The sequence below is a fragment of the Triticum aestivum genome, chromosome 6B (genome assembly GCF_018294505.1).
Source record: "Triticum aestivum cultivar Chinese Spring chromosome 6B, IWGSC CS RefSeq v2.1, whole genome shotgun sequence".
Lineage (NCBI taxonomy): Eukaryota > Viridiplantae > Streptophyta > Magnoliopsida > Poales > Poaceae > Triticum > Triticum aestivum.
In genome coordinates this window covers 654287946-654306501 of record NC_057810.1, presented here as the reverse complement: position 1 = coordinate 654306501, position 18556 = coordinate 654287946, and the positions used below count along the sequence as shown (strand labels likewise).

The 18556-nt window shown below is 45.1% G+C and overlaps 1 long non-coding RNA gene across 1 annotated transcript; it reads left to right on the top strand.

The window, feature by feature from the left end:
- Window positions 1-1876: 1876 nt before the first annotated feature.
- Window positions 1877-2722, top strand: LOC123134716 (uncharacterized). Its single transcript, XR_006465709.1, has 3 exons — window positions 1877-2057; window positions 2135-2573; window positions 2649-2722. It is a non-coding gene; the product is annotated as an uncharacterized lncRNA (long non-coding RNA).
- The last annotated feature ends 15834 nt before the right edge of the window (window positions 2723-18556 follow it).

Here is an 18556-nt window from a genome sequence, read left to right as displayed (position 1 = left end):
AAACTTCTAGACCAGAGGGAACTTAACAACGCGTGGAGGCGGGCATCTTATCGCATTAGCAAGTCAGAGGGTTTGAAAAAACAACCAGTCGATGGTCACATTGTTCAACGTCGTACCCTAGGTGATATCACGAATGTTCCTCAACCTAGACATGTGATCTCGGGTACATCAAATACTCTTTGTTTATCAATTTGTAGGCCCAGCGTCCCCTTTGTATATTATAAAAGATTACTGACCTATCATGTTGAATCAGATGCCTTGAATGTCACCAAAGAGAATCCGGCAATAACGGAAGAAGATCGCAAAAGAGATCATAGGAACGCCCTCAGGAGAGCGTCTTATCGGAGGAAAAAGAGCAGGGTGTCCAAGAAGATAAACTCCGCGCCCTTAATTTATCAGGTAAGAATACAATGTTCTAACCATTATATTTATTACCTTCAAGTCATGTCTTAACCATTTAATTTTGTGTATGTTTTATTAACCATGTTTAACCAGACAACCCAACTAGCTCCGCCTATACAACATTATCGCACACTGAATCAGCATTTACTGCTACAACTACGGAGACATCTGGTCTGGTTAATGACAATGATCTCCATGGTAATCGACTGGTGAATAATATGTCATCATTGTGGTTATATTGTGTTTTACTAACTGCATTTAAACTATGTCCTGAATGACACCAGATGTCGACGAGAATATACTTGAAGAAACAAATCATATAACCGAGGAAGATCGCAAGAGAGATCATAGAAATGCTCTTAGGAGAGCTTCTTACCGGAGGAAAAAGGATAAGATACAAACAGATGAAAATTATGGAACAGATATGGTTAGTTTTTGTCTCGTAATCCATGCATATAATTATGGATTGTTTTTATTTAGTTCATATGTTTAATGATTTGTTAATAATTGTATCTAATAGTGACCGTGACTTGTATCTTATTTACAACAGTTATTCATTCTGATTAACATGCCGGGCTACCATTGGTATCTAGCAGTTGCCAACGCCAAAAAACGAGAGATCCAAGTATTGGACTCACTTGGTGAGAATGTCAAACGCAACGACCTTGCTACTACGGTAACTATCTATTTATTTTCTCATCTTAGCATTTATTTTGTTTGACTTCATCCTTAACATTCCTCATATATATATATATATATATATATATATATATAAAAGTTATTAGGGCTCGAAAAATGGCTGAAACTTGTAGAGCATAGTCCGGAGTTTATCAAAGGTCATAAGTGGCCTGACCTCAATCTTACAAAATGGACAGTTGTAGAGCAAATTTAGGACGCAATACAAACCGATGGGTAAGCATTTGTTTCAATAGTTTGTTTTTAGATTCATCTGTGTGATATTCTAAAGCATTATTTTATAATATTATTGCGTATCATGTGGATTGTTTATGCTAAATTATATAGAATACTGGACACCACATGGACTGTCATACCAGTTTACGCAGGTATTTCAGTGTTATACATTATCTCATAATGTTTTATCAAAATATCTTATAAATTATTTTCATATTTTTTTGTAGGAGGATATGAAATATTTTCGACAAAAATTAGCAATTATTTTGCTCGATTCAGAGCTTAATAAGTTAAAAGGATGTCCCATGTACCATCAACCTCTCAAGGAAGAAACTTTAGCTAATTCTGATCTTGAGGTCCTGGATAATCCATCTGACGTGGTCGAAGAGAAACGTCCCGCCCCAATCAGTATCATTCCCACGGACCAATGTGAAATACTTGCCGGCCTCTGCAACTTCATGTCGATCAATGATGTTGGATGTTTGGAGTAAGTATCATGTATCAATATTTAATATGCGGATGTATATTATTGTTCTTCTTACCATCCAAATTATAGGAAGGTATGGGTCCGGAGCTCCACACCCGATCCAATGAGCTTAAGTCTTAAGAAACTTCAGTGCATACTTCACATGGAACAACCCATGGACAATGATTGCTTCAACACCGCCGTGCTTATGCTCGCATGTGACGAGGGAGTATTGTTCACAGACCCTCCTATACACTACATGGATCTACGATTTTGTGTAAGTTACCGTAACTCTTCATTCTAGGTGCCATTAGTATCAACATGTTGAAACAATATTTTTTTTCTTTTACTTAGTCCATGCTGCTAGAGTCAACACGAGGTTAGAAGTTTTGTGAGAAGGAAACTATCCAGACGTTGGCAACATTATTTGATAGTTGGCCTGGGGTGGAGACCGATATCTCATCTTGCAATAAGGTAAATAAAATATTTTGACCATTGTTATCATGGTTTGTTTTTGTTTCTAGTATCTCCACTTGTACATTTATCTTCCCTATGCATCCATCGACCGATACATCCTGCACATCATCGACAAAGAGGCACGTCGTCCATATATTATGGACCCTATTCAATCATCACAATCGTCAGAGGATAAAAACTTGAGGCATTCACTGAAATTAAAAAGTTTTTCAAGGGATTTCAAAGAAGCACTCGAAATAAAGCTGCCTGGGTGGAATTCTGATATATCTAAATGGCATCATTTATTTCCGGCCGGTGTTCCAACGAGTATAGACATGTAATGAATTCAAAACAAGAATATTTACTTTTGTTATCATTATATTATTTATAATATTAATTGAAAGTTTTCCAGGAATGTGTCTGGCTATTTTGTTTTTCATTTTATGCTCTGGTGGAACGGTACAGAATTGGTCAAGCCGGTTTGCGCGGTGAGTATTGTGAGTAATATGTTTTAAGACCTTCTCCGTGAATTTTTCATAGTAACTACATTTATTTTTTCTGCGGGATGGGTATGAATTGAGGAAGCATTTTTTATTATACTTGCTAAAACATCACGGGAATGAAGCTAGAGGAAACTTTCCTGATATTGTGAAAGAATTTCTTAAGTGCATCATCTAGATATTAATATTTTTGTAATATATGTTAAGTTGTAACATCACTCAGCTTGTTACATTGCAATAATGGACTTCAGTTTGTGTTATATTGTTTGTATGTGTGGATTTGAACATGTAACTCTGGTAAACTATTTCAAGAGCCCGTGGCAATGCACGAGCACTCTACTAGTTTATATATGTGTGCGGACTGCGGAGTGGGGATAGGCAATGATGGAAATATGGGCGATTAACGCAATGCGATACCTTCGATCCTGACTCCTGAGAAGGGACTTCGAATTAGGGAAAGGACCCGACGCCGCTGCTGGTTCACCCGCTGACAGGTGGTACGTACACCGGCAGCTACTTCAACCTCTGCGCATCCTAGTGAGGCAACAAATGGGCATGGCGGCCGCGGATACCTATGGTGGGGATGGCGCATCGACGAGGTAACCCAAGGCCGCGTCGAGGAGCAGGTCGATGCAACGGAGCCAGGATTTGACCATAGGGGGCGAAGACTCGACACTAGAGATATTTTTAGGTTAACACGCTTTCCACTAATTTCTTAACAAAATTTACCAGCCTGTTACAGTGATAAGAGGAAAAAGAGAGCAAATCTGAGCACTAATAGAAAGACAACGACACAAGAGATGTAGAATCGTCAAATTTTAGTAGTGACAATTTTTTATTAGGAGCTTGCGTATCAATTAAATTATGCTTGAGCCATTACCTTGGTTCATGGAATCATCATATTCACCATTTCCTCTATAGGGGCATGCTTGGAAAATTAACTACCTGATGCAATCAACAAAAATAATTACTAGAGATCATGTATTAAGAAATTATTAAAATTTGGAAAATAAACAATTCTTGCTTGCCTCGTAGCATCAATGAAAGTCTTTAGCCTTATTTAGGATTAGGCTGGTTCACATTGTCCTATAGCATCATGTTTTTTTTTGAGAGAGAACTGTAGCATCATGTTCCGATGGTTGATAGCTTGAACCAACTGGTTTGAAAAATTTATGTATGGATTCAGCTCTTTTTCTCTTCATGTCTACACAAGCACAATAAATGAAAATGTTATACTTGATGATTAATGCTTATAATTTGTATGATTATACTTGTATAGTTTTTGAAGGCCTGAACCAATCTGATGCAAGAATAGATTACCTTTTCCCCTTGTATTATTGCCGCTCAGCCGCCGTGTGTTCGGGCCGCCGGCAATGGGCAACGGGCAACCGGCAACGTGTCTGTGGATCGGTGCAACGGCGCTTCCCTGTGCGCGATGGAGAGATCTGATCTGAGCGGCCAGCAGGTAAGTCTCGATCTCAGCAGCGGGCGGCGGCTTGGAAACGAACGGACTACTCTAGCGATACGTTTTTTTTTACACAATCTCGCAAAGCTTTTATTAACTTGTGCCAATGTTCAAAGGTACAAAAGAAAGATTACCTGGGTTGCCCAACCACACATGGCGGCCAACCCCCAACTTCAAACTATGCTTCGCTAGATTGTGAGCCTCGACATTCGAGCTCCTAAACTCATGCACAAAATTACAAGAAATAAACGATGAAGTGTGATCTATGATTTCATGCAAGATAGCTCCATATGTGGCTGGCGTTTTGCTCTTGATGTCATCCACCACGACTTTGCAATCCGATGCAACGTGAATCCTTCATACGTTGATATCTTCAGCAAGCGCCAAAGCCTCCTTGACCGCCATTGCTTCAAGCATCGATGGGTCCTTGATCCCTCTGGTAACAAAAACCGAAGCACCCTGAAAGGAGCCCGCTTGGTCACGACATATTGCAACAGCCACTCCCCATCCGTGGTTGGCTCTGACCGCCGCATCTACTTTGATTTTGGCATATTGATCCGGAGGTGCTATCCAATTACGCGATCTGGCTGGTGGCTGTGCTACCCGGCTTCTCCCCACATCGGCGATGATCTGCAAATCTGATATATATATATATGCTTGTATGAATTGATCAGTACCTTGAGGGCTTTGAAACACTCCCTCATAGATGGCCTTGCGACGAGCTTTCCATGTCGCCCACAGTGTCACCACCAGCCTAAGAAAAAGCTCCTGTGATAGACTGTCGTGCATCTCCATGAGCCAGTTTTTGCATTTGGGTTCATATTCAAACTTAAATGCTGTACCACCTCCTCTTCTGATAGCGCCCAAATGCATCTTGACATAGTGCACTCTAGTAGAGCATGCCTCCATGAGTCCTCCCTTCCGCACAAAGAACACAACTGAGAGTCTGACATGTGCCGATGGTGTAAGTGATCCGCCGTTGGCATGGAGTGCCTCGCCAGCCGCCAAAGAAAAACCCTGAGCTTTGAAGGTACCCTGATATTCCATAGAATTGCCCAGTCCCCGCGATCTGAATTCAGTGTCGATCCCCCAGGATTGTGTTCTAGCCAGTTTCCATGGTCCTCCTTTTTGGACATGATCATCCTGTATGCAGATCTTACCAAAAATCTCCCGTTCCTCTCGGCTGACCAGGCCCAAAAATCTTCAACAACCCTAGTGCATATAGGGATGGATAGAATGGATTCAACATCAAAAGGTACAAAGGTAGTACGAATGAGCTCCTCCTTCCATGATGCTGTGGTCGTGTCTATGAGATCAGACACTAAACGTGGCGGGTTGGGTGTCAGAGAAGTTATCGGTCTCAAGGGTCCTGCCCGCTGTAGCCAATTGTCTCTCCAAATATTTGTTGTATTCCCATTGCCAATCCGTCTCACAATGCCTTGCCTTAATACATCTCCTCTGTCTAGAATCGCCCTCCAAATTTGTGATGGGTGATTGCCTACTTCTGCTTCGAGGAAATCTGTATTTGGAAAGTATGTCGCTTTTAAGATCCTTGCACTGAGAGAGTACGGTTCATTCAACAACCTCTAAGCTTGGCGAGCCAACAAAGCAAGATTAAAAATCTCCATGTCCTTGAAGCCCATACCACCAAGATATTTGGCTTTTGTCATAACATCCCATGATACCCAAGCTGGCTTCCTCTTCCCTTGCTTGCTACCCCACCAAAACTGATGGATAATGGAAGCAATGTTTTCACAAAGTCCTCTTGGCAATCGAAAGCACGCCATGGAATAAACTGGGATGGCTTGCGCCACTGATTTGATGAGCACTTCTTTCCCTCCCACTGAAAGGAGTTTTTCCATCCACCCTCTCACCTTGTCCCAAATTTTGTCCCTCAAGTATTTGAAGGTACCCATTTTAGATTGACCAACCTCCGTAGGCATCCCCAAGTACCTTTCGCTCAATGACTCATTTGTCACATTCAAAATCTGCTTGACCTCATCCTTCACTGTTTGTGGGCACCTTTTACTGAAAAATATTGAAGATTTTTCATTATTTATCCTTTGACCTGAAGCATTACAATATGTCTCCAATAATTTAGAAATTCTAGTAGCCCCCTCCGCACTTGATTTGAATAGCAACAGGCTATCCTCAGGAAAAAGGAGGTGGTTAACAGCTGGAGCTGTCGGAGCCACCTCGATCCCTTCCAAACTAGACGACTAAGAACTGGATCTTAAAAGGCATGAAAGGCCCTCTACTGCAATCAAGAAAAGGTACGGGGAGATTGGGTCCCCCTGTCGAATGCCTCTGGTAGGATTAAACTGTTCTAGCTTCTCACCATTAAAAAGAACAGAAAAGGATACAGATTGTACCATGTCCATCACTGTGTTAATCCAGGGGCGTGCAAACCCCAATTTCTCCATCATAGCTCGAAGGTATGGCCACTCCAGTCTATCATATGCTTTCATCATGTCTAACTTCAGAGCACAGAAACTGTTAGATTTAGCTTTGCTTCTTTTCATAAAGTGCAGGCACTCGTACGCACATATGATATTATCTGTGATCAATCTGCCTGGGACAAAAGCTGATTGTTCCTGAGATATGATGTCTGGGAAGATGACTTTGAGCCTGTTTGCAACTACTTTGGAAGCAATTTTATATATTACATTGCACAAGCTTATAGGCCGAAACTGGGAGAGTAGTGTCGGATTTAGTACCTTCAGGATAAGAACCAGTACCGTTTCATTGACGCATGCAACACTTCCCTCTCCTCTGATGATTCTCAGAACTGCCCTAGTAACTTCATCCCCGCAGATGTCCCAATGTCGTTGATAAAAGTGGGCTGGGAACCCGTCCGGCCCCGGTGCCTTCGTCGGAAACATTTGAAAGAGGGTTGTTTTGACTTCTTCATTTGTGTATGGTGCAAGAAGATGGGCATTCATATGATCCGTAACCTTTACCAGGACGCTTGCTAAAACAGCCTCTACTCTAGATACACCTTCTGTTGTGTATAGGTTCTTATAGAAATCTGTCACCATAGCCTTTAGCTCGCCCTGGTTCTCTGTCATTACACCCAAAGATGTTGCTAAAGCCTTAATCATGTTCCGCTTCCTTCTGTCACTAGCCCTTAGGTGAAAGAAACGAGTATTTATGTCCCCTGCCGAGAGCCACTCCAACCTCGAACGTTGCATCCACATTATTTCTTCCCTATGATATAACTCAATCAATTTTTCATTGATCTTCAGCTCAATGTGTGTTGGCGCTGTCCTGGTTGGATCACTGCGGAGTCGGTCTACCTCCATCTTTAAGCTTTTAATCTCCTTCCGAACTGAACCAAAGGTGTTCTTGTTCCAGTCGCCTAACTGCACCGACACTCGATTCAGTTTTGCTTTCAAGTCTGCCATAAACTCCACCGGATCACCTGTCCAGCTGGACCTGATTGTATCACTCCATTCATCGTGTGTTTCCCACATTAAATCGTACTTAAAACCCTTTTTGTATTTTGGTGCCCTCCCTTGAAATTCCAACAGGATGGGGCAGTGATCCGAGGTAGCTGCTGCTAGGTGTTTTACATGTGCATTTGGAAATCTCTCACTCCATTCTGCCGTTGCCAAAGATTGATCTAGACGGACGCGGGTATAGCTTCCCCCTGTCACCTTCTTTTCAAATGTCCAGAAGTGGCCTTGGTAGCCTATATCCATCAACATGCACACGTCAACCGCATCTCGAAACCCCTGGATTTGGGCATTGCTTCTCTCTCCTATACCCTGTTGCTCGTTTGGACGTAGCACTTCGTTGAAATCTCCGATGCACACCCACGGGAGATCGTTGTTACTCTAGCGATACGTGGATTCGTGCTGTAACTAACAGGGCCTTTTTGTTTTCCACGATGGGCCAGGTTGGCATGTTAGTGCTCCATATCTAATGGGATGTACCAAGTCAAAAAAAATCTAATGGGTTGTACCAGTACATGGGCTAAGGATGGGGGGGCGAAGCAGGTTTACGTACATGGAGGCAAGCAGAAAAATTAGGGGATCGTTAATCGTTATCAAGGGGCAATGCTAGACCTACCTAAGATTAGCTACGGGTTTTACGTAAATCAAAACGTGGACAGTTAGGATTGGAGGATTAGGGGGTGAAGGAGCCCACCCCCTGAAAATCGGGGAGGGGGGGGGGGATTTAGTTAAGGAAATTTGCCCCCGATTCAATCATACACTAATCATACACGCAAACGTGTACGATCAAGATCAGGGACTGCTGCTTGTGGGTGCCTGGTATCTTTGGTGGATTAGGCGTCAGCTCACTCATGATAGTACTCCACCACCACCTACGAGATGGCATATATCAGTACTAGCAATCGCTAACAATTATCACGAGGCCAATACCAAAGAAAGATCAAATAGGGAACAAAGATGGTGTAAACCAGAACCCAAATTTGTGAAGGTAAATGTGGATGCTGCTTTCTTTGTTGATGAAGGAGTGGGAGCTACAGCAGCTGTAATTAGGGATGCTAATGGGAATTTCCTAGCTGCACAGTGCAGGTATATCACCCATGTGGCGGATGTGGTGACAGCCGAAGCAACGGCTATGCGTGATGGGCTTATTTTTGCAAATTCTTTAGGGCTCCCTCGGGTGGAAGCTGAATCAGATTCCCAAAATGTAATCAATTTCTGTGATGGTCAGTCCAAGTGGTGGGATGCAGCAGCGGCACTATTTGCGGAGTGTGTGGATGTGGCATCATCGATCGGGAAGGTCGTCTTTAGACATTGTTTTTGTTCGAGTAATCAAGCAGCGCATGCGTTGGCTAAATTTTGTGTTTGTAATAAGACTTCGATGAGTTGGACAGATGAGCCCCCAGGCTGTCTGGTATCCAATCTCATAGACAATGTATTTCCTTCCTTAGATTAATAAAGCTTGCCATGATGACCTTCCCTCAAAAAAAAGATCAGGGACTCATGGGAAGATATCACAACACAACTCTAAAAATAAAATAAGTCATACAAGCATCATAATACAAGCCAGGAGCCTCGAGGGATCGAATACAAGTGCTCGATCATAGACGAGTTAGCGGAAGCAAAAATATCTGAGTACAGACATAAGTTAAACAAGTTTGCCTTAAGAAGGCTAGCACAAACTGGGATACAGATCGAAAGAGGCGCATGCCTCCTGCCTGGGATCCTCCTAAACTACTCCTGGTCATCGTCAGCGGCCTGCACGTAGTAGTAGGCACCTCCGGTGTAGTAGGAGTCGTCATCAACGGTGGCGTCTGGCTCCTGGGCTCCAGCATCTGGTTGCGACAACCAGGAAGAAGGGAAAGGGGGAAAAGAGGGAGAAAAGCAACCGTGAGTACTCATCCAAAGTACTCGCAAGCAAGGGACTACACTACATATGCATGGGTATATGTGTAAAGGGGCATATCGGTGGACTCAACTGCAGAATGCTAGAATAAGAGGGGGATAGCTAATCACTACAGGAAACAGATAATTTGCCGTCTGTGGATTACAGACGGCAAAGAATTTGCCGTCGGGAAGCAGACGGCAAAGTCAGACGGCAAAGATAAGTCGGCAAAGAAAACTTTGCCGTCAGCTTTTCATCGGACAGACGGCAAAGATTTTGCCGTCAGCCAATCTGTGAATTTGCCGTCTGCCACAAAAATAGCATACGACAAAGACACGTTCTTTGCCGTCAGTCAAAAAGTGTTCTTTGTCGTCAGTCATATTAAACTACAGACGACAAAAAATGTTTTTTCTTTTTTTTAAAAGACGCCGGAGCAGCGCATCTCGCCCACCAGCCGTCGTCGAACCAAATCAGATTGAGGCGGAGCTCACCAGGACTGAGCTGCTCGCCGAACAGCGCCGAGAGGGTCGTGTAGCGCGTCGTCATGGTCAATGTCCGGTCTGTTGGAAATATGCCCTAGAGGCAATAATAAAAGTATTATTATTATATTTCCTTGTTCATGATAATTGTCTTTTATTCATGCTATAATTGTACTATCCGGAAATCGTAATACATGTGTGAATACATAGACCACAATACGTCCCTAGTAAGCCTCTAGTTGACTAGCTCGTTGGTCAACAGATAGTCATGGTTTGCTGACTATGGACATTAGATGTCGTTGACAACGGGATCACATCATTAGGAGAATGATGTGATGGACAAGACGCATTCCTAAGCATAACACAAGATCGTGTAGTTCGTTTTGCTAGAGCTTTTCCAATGTCAAGTATCTCTTCCTTAGACCATGAGATCGTGTAACTCCCGGATACCGTAGGAGTGCTTTGGGTGTACCAAATGTCACAACGTAACTGGGTGACTATAAAGGTGCACTACAGGTATCTCCGAAAGTGTCTGTTGGGTTGACACAGATTGAGACTGGGATTTGTCACTCCGTGTTACGGAGAGGTATCACTGGGCCCACTCGGTAGTGCATCATCATAATGAGCTCAAAGTGACCAAGTGTTTGGTCACGGGATCATGCATTACGGTACGAGTAAAGTGACTTGCCGGTAACGATACTGAACGAGGTATTGGGATACCGACGATCGAGTCTCGGGCAAGTAACATACTGTTTGACAAAGGGAATAGTATACGGGGTTGCTTGAACCCTCGACATCATGGTTCATCCGATGAGATCATCGAGGAGTATGTGGGAGCCAAGATGGGTATCCAGATCCCGCTGTTGGTTATTGACCGGAGAGCCGTCTCGGTCATGTCTACATGTCTCCCGAACCCGTAGGGTCTACACACTTAAGGTTCGGTGACGCTAGGGTTGTTCGGAGTCCCGGATGAGATCCCGGACGTCACAAGGAGTTCCGGAATGGTCCGGAGGTAAAGAAAACTATATAGGAAGTGCTATTTCGGCCATCGGGAAAGTTTCGGGGTCACCCGGTATTGTACCGGGACCACCGGAAGGGTCCCGGGGGTCCACCGGGTGGGGCCACCTATCCCGGAGGGCCCCGTGGGCTGAAGTGGGAGGGGAACCAGCCCCTAGTGGGCTGGTGCGCCCCCCTTGGCCCCCCTGCGCCTAGGGTTGGAAACCCTAGGTGGGGGGGCGCACCACTTGCCTTGGGGGGGGGGGCGCACCACTTGCCTTGGGGGGCACTCCACCCCCCTTGGCCGCCGCCCCCCCTTGGGAGATTGATCCCCCAGGGCCGGTGCCCCCCCTCCTGGGGGCCTATATAAAGGAGGGCAGGGAGGAGGGCAGCCGCACCCAAGTCTTGGAGCCTCCCTCCCCCTACTACACCTCGTCCTCCTCCCGCAGCAGCTTGGCGAAGCCCTGCCGGAGTTCTGCTGCATCCACCACCACGCCGTCGTGCTGCTGGATCATCATCAACCTCTCCTTCCCCCTTGCTGGATCAAGACGGAGGAGACGTCACGCTGACCGTACGTGTGTTGAACGCGGAGGTGCCATCCGTTCGGCGCTAGGATCTCCGGTGATAGGATCACGACGAGAACGACTACTTCAACCCGTTCTTTTGAACGCTTCCGCTCGCGATCTACAAAGTGGTATGTAGATGCATCTCCCCTTTCACTTGTTGCTTAGATGAACTCATAGATGGATCTTGGTGAAATCGTAGGAAAATTTTTATTTTCTGCAACGTTCCCCAACAGTGGCATCATGAGCTAGGTCTATGCGTAGTTCTCTATTGCACGAGTAGAACACAATTTTGTTGTGGGCATAGATCTTGTCAACTTGCTTGCCGCTACTAGTCTTTTCTTGCTTCAGCGGTATTGTGGGATGAAGCGGCCCGGACCGACCCTACACATACGCTTACGTGAGACAGGTTCCACCGACTGACATGCACTAGTTGCATAAGGTGGCTAGCGGGTGTCTGTCTCTCCTACTTTAGTTGGAGCGGATTAGATGAAAAGGGTCCTTATGAAGGGTAAATAGAAGTTGACAAAATCACATTGTGGTTATTCGTAGGTAAGAAAACGTTCTTGCTAGAACCCAATTGCAGCCACGTAAAAGATGCAACAACAATTAGAGGACGTCTAACTTGTTTTTGCAGCAATTGTCATGTGATGTGATATGGCCAGAAGTTGTGATGAATGATGAATGATATATTGTGATGTATGAGATCATGTTCTTGTAATAGGAATCACGACTTGCATGTCGATGAGTATGACAACCGGCAGGAGCCATATGAGTTGTCTTTAATTTTTGTATGACCTGCGTGTCATTGAAGAACGCCATGTAAATTACTTTACTTTATTGCTAAACGCGTTAGCCATAGAAGTAGAAGTAGTCGTTGGCGTGACAACTTCATGAAGACACAATGATGGAGATCATGGTGTCATGCCGGTGAAGAAGATGATCATGGAGCCCCGAAGATGGAGATCAAAGGAGCTATATGATATTGGCCATATCATGTCACTACTATATAATTGCATGTGATGTTTATTATGTTTTATGCATCTTGTTTACTTAGAACGGCGGTAGTAAATAAGATGATCCCTTATAATAATTTCAAGAAAGTGTTCCCCCTAACTGTGCACCGTTGCTAAAGTTCGTCGTTTCGAAGCACCATGTGATGATCGGGTGTGATAGATCCTTACGTTCACATACAACGGGTGTAAGACAGATTTACACATGCAGAACACTTAGGATTAACTTGACGAGCCTAGCATGTACAGACATGGCCTCGGAACACAGAGACCGAAAGGTCGAACATGAGTCGTATGGAAGATACGATCAACATGGAGATGTTCACCGATGATGACTAGTCCGTCTCACGTGATGATCGGACACGGCCTAGTCGACTCGGATCGTGTAACACTTAGATGACTAGAGGGATGTCTAATATGAGTGGGAGTTCATTAAATAATTTGATTAGATGAACTTAATTATCATGAACTTAGTCTAAAACTTTTGCAAAATATGTCTTGTAGATCAAATGGCCAACGCTCATGTCAACATGAACTTCAACGCGTTCCTAGAGAAAACCAAGCTGAAAGATGATGGCAGCAACTATTCGGACTGGGTCCGGAACCTGAGGATCATCATCATAGCAGCCAAGAAAGATTATGTCCTAGATGCACCGCTAGGTGAAGCACCCACCCCAGAGAACCAAGACGTTATGAACACTTGGCAATCACGTGCTGATGATTACTCCCTCGTTCAGTGAGGCATGCTTTACAGCTTAGAACCGGGGCTCCAAAAGCGTTTTGAGAAGCACGGAGCATATGAGATGTTCGAGGAGCTGAAAATGGTTTTCCAAGCTCATGCCCGGGTCGAGAGATATGAAGTCTCCGACAAGTTCTATAGTTGTAAGATGGAGGAAAACAGTTCTGTCAGTGAGCACATACTCAAAATGTCTGGGTTGCACAACCGCCTGTCCCAGTTGGAGATCAACCTCCCGGAAGAGGCGGTCATTGACAGAATCCTTCAGTCGCTCCCACCGAGCTACAAGAGCTTTGTGTTGAACTACAATATGCAGGGGATGGTGAAGACCATTCCTGAAGTATTCTCAATGCTGAAGTCAGCAGAGGTTGAAATCAAGAAAGAACATCAAGTGTTGATGGTCAATAAGACCACTAAGTTCAAGAAGGGCAAGGGTAAGAAGAACTTCAAGAAGGACGGCAAAGATGTTGCCGCGCCCGGTAAGCCAGTTGCCGGGAAGAAGTCAAAGAATGGACCCAAGCCTGAGACTGAGTGCTTTTATTGCAAGGGGAAGGGTCACTGGAAGCGGAACTGCCCCAAATACTTAGCGGACAAGAAGGCCGGCAACACTAAAGGTATATTTGATATACATGTAATTGATGTGTACCTTACCAGTACTCGTAGTAACTCCTGGGTATTTGATACCGGTGCCGTTGCTCACATTTATAACTCACAGCAGGACCTGCGGAATAAGCGGAGACTGGCGAAGGACGAGGTGACGATGCGCGTCGGGAATGGTTCCAAGGTTGATGTGATTGCCGTCGGCACGCTACCTCTACATTTACCTACGAGATTAGTTTTAAACCTCAATAATTGTTATTTAGTGCCAAGTTTGAGCATGAACATTGTATCTAGATCTCGTTTGATACAAGATGGCTACTCATTTAAATCCAAGAATAATGGTTGTTCTATTTATATGAGAGATATGTTTTATGGTCATGCCCCGATGGTCAATGGTTTATTCTTAATGAATCTCGAATGTAATGTTACACATATTCATAGTGCGAATACCAAAAGATGTAAAGTTGATAACGATAGTCCCACATACTTGTGGCACTGCCACCTTGGTCACATTGGTGTCAAGTGCATGAAGAAGCTCCATGCTGATGGACTTTTAGAGTCTCTAGATTATGAATCATTTGACACATGTGAACCATGCCTCATGGGAAAAATGACCAAGACCCCGTTCTCTGCAACAATGGAGCGAGCAACCAACTTATTGGAAATCATACATACTGATGTGTGTGGTCCAATGAGCGTTGAGGCTCGCGGAGGATATCGTTATGTTCTCACTCTCACTGATGACTTGAGTAGATATGGGTATGTCTACTTGATGAAACACAAGTCTGAGACCTTTGAAAAGTTCAAGGAAATTCAGAATGAAGTAGAGAATCAACGTGACCGAAAGATAAAATTCTTACGATCGGATCATGGAGGAGAATATTTAAGTCACGAATTTGGTACACACTTAAGAAAATGTGGAATCATTTCACAACTCACGCCGCCTGGAACACCTCAGCGTAACGGTGTGTCCGAACGTCGTAATCGCACTCTATTGGATATGGTGCGATCTATGATGTCTCTTACCGATTTACCGCTATCATTTTGGGGATACGCTCTAGAGACAGCTACATTCACTTTAAATAGGGCACCGTCTAAATCCGTTGAGACGACACCGTATGAATTATGGTTTGGGAAGAAACCTAAGCTGTCGTTTCTAAAAGTTTGGGGATGCGATGCTTATGTCAAGAAACTTCAACCTAAAAAGCTCGGACCCAAGTCGGAAAAATGCGTCTTCATAGGATACCCTAAGGAAACCATTGGGTATACCTTCTACTTAAGATCCAAGGGCAAGATCTTTGTTGCCAAGAACGGATCCTTTCTGGAAAAAGAGTTTCTCTCGAAAGGAGTAAGTGGGAGGAAAGTAGAACTCGATGAAGTACTATCTCTTGAACCGGAAAGTAGTGCAGCTCAGGAAAATGTTCCTGTGGTGCCTACATCGACTGGAGAGGAAATTAATGATGATGATCAAGGTACTTCTGATCAAGTTGCTACTGAACTTCGTAGGTCCACAAGGAACGTTCCACACCGGAGTGGTATGGCAACCCTGTCCTAGAAATCATGTTGTTAGACAACGATGAACCTTCAAACTATGAAGAAGCGATGGCGGGCCCAGATTCCAACAAATGGCTTGAGGCCATGCAATCCGAGATAGAACCCATGTATGAAAACAAAGTATGGACTTTGACTGACTTGCCCGATGATCGGCGAGCGATAGAAAACAAATGGATCTTTAAGAAGAAGACGGACGCGGATGGTAATGTCACCATCTATAAAGCTCGACTTGTCACTAAGGGTTATCGGCAAGTTCAAGGGATTGACTACGATGAGACTTTCACTCCCGTAGCGAGGCTTAAGTCCGAGTGAATCAGTGTTTTTGGATAGCATTAAGGCCTACTTGAATAAGTGTTTTTCAATGAAGGACCTTGGAGAAGCTGCTTACATATTAGGCATCAAGATCTATAGGGATAGATCGAGACGCCTCATAGGTCTTTCACAAAGCACATACCTTGATAAGATTTTGAAGAAGTTCAAAATGGACCAGTCCAAGAAAGGGTTCTTGCCTGTACTGCAAGGTGTGAGATTGAGCTTGGCTCAATGCCCGACCACGGCAAAAGATAAAGAAGAGATGAGCGTCATCTCCTATGCCTCAGCCATAGGATCTATTATGTATGCCATGTTGTGTACCAGACCTGATGTAAACCTTGTCGTAAGTTTGGTAGGGAAGGTACCAAAGTAATCCCGGCAAGGAACATTGGACAGCGGTCAAGAATATCCTGAAGTACCTGAAAAGGACAAAGGACATGTTTCTCGTTTATGGAGGTGACGAAGAGCTCGTCGTAAAGGGTTACGTCGATGCTAGCTTCGATACAGATCTGGATGACTCTAAGTCACAAACCGGATACGTGTATATGTTGAATGGTGGAGCAGTAAGCTGGTGCAGCTGCAAGCGGAGTGTCGTGGCGGGATCTACATGTGAAGCGGAGTACATGGCAGCCTCGGAGGCAGCGCATGAAGCAATTTGGGTGAAGGAGTTCATCACCGACCTAGGAGTCATACCCAATGCGTCGGGGCCGATCAAACTCTTCTGTGACAACACTGGAGCTATTGCCCTTGCCAAGGAGCCCAGGTTTCACAAGAAGACCAGGCACATCAAGCGTCGCTTCAACTTCATCCATGAAAAAGTTCAAGATGGAGACATAGATATTTGCAAAGTACATACGGATCTGAATGTCGCAGATCCGTTGACTAAACCTCTCTCGCGAGCAAAACATGATCAACACCAGAACTCTATGGGTGTTCGATTCATCACAATGTAACTAGATTATTGACTCTAGTGCAAGTGGGAGACTGTTGGAAATATGCCCTAGAAGCAATAATAAAAGGATTATTATTATATTTCCTTGTTCATGATAATTGTCTTTTATTCATGCTATAATTATATTATCCGGAAATCATAATACACGTGTGAATACATAGACCATAATACGTCCCTAGTAAGCCTCTAGTTGACTAGCTCGTTGGTCAACAGATAGTCATGGTTTCCTGACTATGGACATTAGATGTCGTTGACAACGGGATCACATCATTAGGAGAATGATGTGATGGACAAGACCCATTCCTAAGCATAGCACAAGATCGTGTAGTTCGTTTTGCTAGAGCTTTTCCAATGTCAAGTATCTCTTCCTTAGACCATGACATCGTGTAACTCCCGGATACCATAGGAGTGCTTTGGGTGTACCAAACGTCACAACGTAACTGGGTGACTATAAAGGTGCACTACAGGTATCTCCGAAAGTTTCTGTTGGGTTGACACGGATCGAGACTGGGATTTGTCACTCCATGTTACGGAGAGGTATCACTGGGCCCACTCGGTAGTGCATCATCATAATGAGCTCAAAGTGACCAAGTGTTTGGTCATGGGATCATGCATTACGGTACGAGTAAAGTGACTTGCCGGTAACGAGACTGAACGAGGTATTAGGATACCGACGATCGAGTCTCGGGCAAGTAACATACCGTCTGACAAAGAGAATAGTATACGGGGTTGCTTGAACCCTCGACATCGTGGTTCATCCGATGAGATCATCGAGGAGTATGTGGGAGCCAACATGGGTATCCAGATCCCGCTGGTTATTGACCGGAGAGCCGTCTCGGTCATGTCTGCATGTCTCCCGAACCCGTAGGGTCTACACACTTAAGGTTCGGTGACGCTAGGGTTGTATGAATATGAGTATGCAGCAAACCGAATGTTGTTCGGAGTCCCGGATGAGATCCCGGACGTCACGAGGAGTTCCGGAATGGTCCGGAGGTAAAGAAAACTATATAGGAAGTGCTGTTTCGGCCATCGGGAAAGTTTCGAGGTCACCCGGTATTGTACCGGGACCACCGGAAGGGTCCCGGGGGTCCACCGGGTGGGGCCACCTATCCCGGAGGGCCCCGTGGGCTGAAGTGGGAGGGGAACCAGCCCCTAGTGGGATGGTGCGCCCCCCTTGGGCCCCCCTGCGCCTAGGGTTGGAAACCCTAGGTGGGGGGCGCACCACTTGCCTTGGGGGGCACTCCACCCCCCTTGGCCGCCGCCCCCCCTTGGGAGATTGATCTCCCAGGGCCGGCGCCCCCCCTGGGGGCCTATATAAAGGAGGGCAGGGAGGAGGGCAGCCGCACCCAAGTCTTGGCGCCTCCCTCCCCCTGCTACACCTCGTCCTCCTCCCGCAGCAGCTTGGCGAAGCCCTGCCGGAGTTCTGTTGCATCCACCACCACGCCGTCGTGCTGCTGGATCATCATCAACCTCTCCTTCCCCCTTGCTGGATCAAGACGGAAGAGACGTCATGCTGACCGTACGTGTGTTGAACGCGGAGGTGCCGTCCGTTCGGCGCTAGGATCTCCGGTGATAGGATCACGACGAGAACGACTACTTCAACCCGTTCTTTTGAACGCTTCCGCTCGCGATCTACAAAGTGGTATGTAGATGCATCTCCCCTTTCACTCGTTTCTTAGATGAACTCATTGATGGATCTTGGTGAAACCATAGGAAATTTTTTATTTTCTGCAACGTTCCCCAACATGGTCATGCCATGTTGTCGTTTGGCGGCCGTGCAGGAGGGAGGAGGACCGCAGAAGAGAGGAGGGTG